The sequence below is a fragment of the Arachis ipaensis genome, chromosome B04 (assembly GCF_000816755.2).
Source record: "Arachis ipaensis cultivar K30076 chromosome B04, Araip1.1, whole genome shotgun sequence".
Taxonomy (NCBI): domain Eukaryota; kingdom Viridiplantae; phylum Streptophyta; class Magnoliopsida; order Fabales; family Fabaceae; genus Arachis; species Arachis ipaensis.
Window position 1 is genome coordinate 41,547,773 of NC_029788.2, and position 2,997 is coordinate 41,550,769.

Sequence of the window (2,997 nt, forward strand, 5' to 3'; positions counted from 1 at the left end):
GTTAATGATTAATCCATCACGGATCAAAGCTTTATTTAAGGATTTGTCCCTGTTCAATGAATTGCTGCATGTATAAGATGAGATTCGAACTCCCAACACCTATTTAAGTTAACTAGTGAGTTAACCACTAGACGAACCCAAATTAACTAAACTTTTATTTTATGTTTATTTAGCTTGATATTAGGTAAGGCGGTTGCAAATGGTCTATAGCTTGCCTAGTCACCTGGCATAACTTGCTAAATATGATGCGTCGAGTTAGATATTTGAGTCCATAAAAAAAAAAAAAAAGAGAAAATGACAAATAGATTTTTGACCTTTTGATCTACGGATATTTAAGTCCTTGATGATTTAAAATACATTTAAGTCCCTGACCTTTTCAAAACCTGAACATAAACATATTGATCCTTCATGTTCACTTGGGTCTATCATACCCAACGGAAAAATCAAACGTCACTCCCGTTGTACTGACCTGGTTGATATGGTTGCACACGTAGATGAGATTTTAAAATAGAACAAATTAGACCCAAGAATCGATGTGTCCAGATTTTGAAGAAGTCAGGGACTTAAATGTATTTTTAAATTCTCAGAGACTTAAATGTGTGCAGACCAAAAAGTCAGGAATCGATTTATCCTTTTCTCACCTAACGCGCATGGTTTGGCTTGTGGAATTTAGAGGAAAGTAGCTTTCAATTCGCTCAAACCCAATACCTATTTTAAACAACAACCCTTAATTGATAAGTGAAAATTAGTCCAATAGCTCTCACTCCATTTGCTTATTCTCACTCCCTCAGCCTAAATCATTGTGTCACCTCCTATCTCCTCATATTCCATCCCTTATCTTCTGATGCAAGTACCGTTAATCCAACATTGACGCAACAACCTGATTCAACGGAAGGCACATAACCCGACTCAACATTATAAAAAAAATGTTGAATACTGAATACCGCCAGATTTACTGATAGATTTAGTGAAGGACATTATTGACAGATTTAGCAGTGGATTTTCGATAGTTACGAGTAAAAATTCGTCCCAAAAATATTTTTCGTTAGATTTCATAATCCGTCCCTAATTCCGACAGTAAAAAGGGGCATAAAAATTTATTTTATAAGCGCCAATTTTGCTGTCGGATTTACATCGAAAATTTTCGACAGTAATATGAATTAGTGAAACGCGGTATTTTGAACAACGACAAGCACCTTACTATCAAATTTATCCGCCGGTAAATCCAATGATAAAATTAAGCAAAATTCGAATTCAGAAACCCTCTCCACTCACTTTTGCAACTTCTCCACCCTCTCTTCTCTTTTTCTCTCTCGCCATTTTCTCCCTCTCCTCTCTCTCTTTCACTCCGTTTCTATCACCACCCACCAGTAGCAGTGTCTCTTCTACGCAGCAAACGAGTCCTACTCCTGCATTGTCCTAGCCCAGCCACCAGAGATCTAGACATCACTGCCAGGTTACATCGCCGTCGCTGCTGTCTCATGGGTCACCATCGTTGTAAACCCCGAAAAATTAATAAATAATTAGCCAATAAATTAATTATTATTCAAAGAAATTAGAAAACTAAATTTTATAGTTTAGGGAAGTAAAAATATTAAAAATACGAATTTTGATACTAATTTTAAAATTTTGGCCCAAAACTGGACCAAAACTGAGCATAGGTTGAAGGAGAGGGAGTGAACACCGAAAAACCCCAAACCCTCGTCAAACATTTCAATTTCACGTAACTTTCAATCCGGAGCTCCAATTGACGAGCCGTCAGTGGCCACGTATTCGTCTCAGAATTCTCTTCAATTTCATCTGAACAAAGTGGTAAGAAATTTGTATTTCTCGTCCAATTCTTCCCCTACTCAATTTTGTGGGTTTTGAGTTTGGGTATTGATGAATTGAATGATTTTGATAGTTTAGGTGAACTCTAGTAATGAAAAATCACCGAGTTTTGTCCAATTGATCTGTGGGTAAGATAAGAAACTATTGAACCCTTGTGAATCATTGAGTTAGTGAACCATATGATGATTATAGTGATATTGTATGAATTAGATTGTGTTCTTGTTGATTTGGAGTTCAATTGGGCAGTTTGGAACGAAATCCGGGTAATTAAGCTTGAGGATTTGACGTTTGGAAGCTTGGAGCTTTTGAAAGGAGAGGTTTTTGAGGAGTTCCGAGCTTAAGGAGGAACCAGCCAATGTATGGTTTTGGTTTCTCGTAGTTAATATTTAATGTCACGTAAAAACTTAGGCTAGAAGACCTTAAGATAGGAATGACTTAAATGAATTATTGATAGATTTTTTAAATGGTATATGATGTGTATTTAATTTTATGAATGGTTTGTTATTGGAGTTGGTTGGATTTTAGAAAAGATTTAATATTAAAAATTAGTTTGATTTTGAAATAATTTGACACTAAAAATGATATGAATGACTGAGAGGAGTTTGGTTTGGTGGTTGGGACCCTTGAAGGGTGGCAGAAGTTCGAATTTTCATGGAGATTCTGTCGAAATTTTTATAAAAAATTGGAGGTTTCGTTTGAAGTGGTTATTTAGAAAGGTTTGGGTTTAAGGATTTTATGATTTGATTTTGAGTTTGATTTATTTAGAAAAGAATGAATTAAGTTTTGAGTATGAATTTTTGATGAATGATGATGACATTGAGACTAATTGTCGACCTTCTGTCGCAAGATGTGACTGGGCACTTTAACTCCCCGGGTTCCCCTATGGGCTTGCACATATATATAAATTTGAGCTTGGGGTGTCTCTCCCATGTATAAATTTGAGTTTGGGATTTTGTCTCCCTTATGGATGAACTTGAGATTATTCCCATGGATATTGTTGAGCTTGGAGATGTGATGCGTGAGCATCTTTTCTATCTTTTCCTAGTGAATTTGCATTCAAATTGTTGAGTTTAATCAAGATTTAAATATCTTTTAGCCACTATGAATGCTACTTTGAGTTGTGTACAATTCTATTTATTTCAGGTAGCATTCGGTTGGATTTGATGA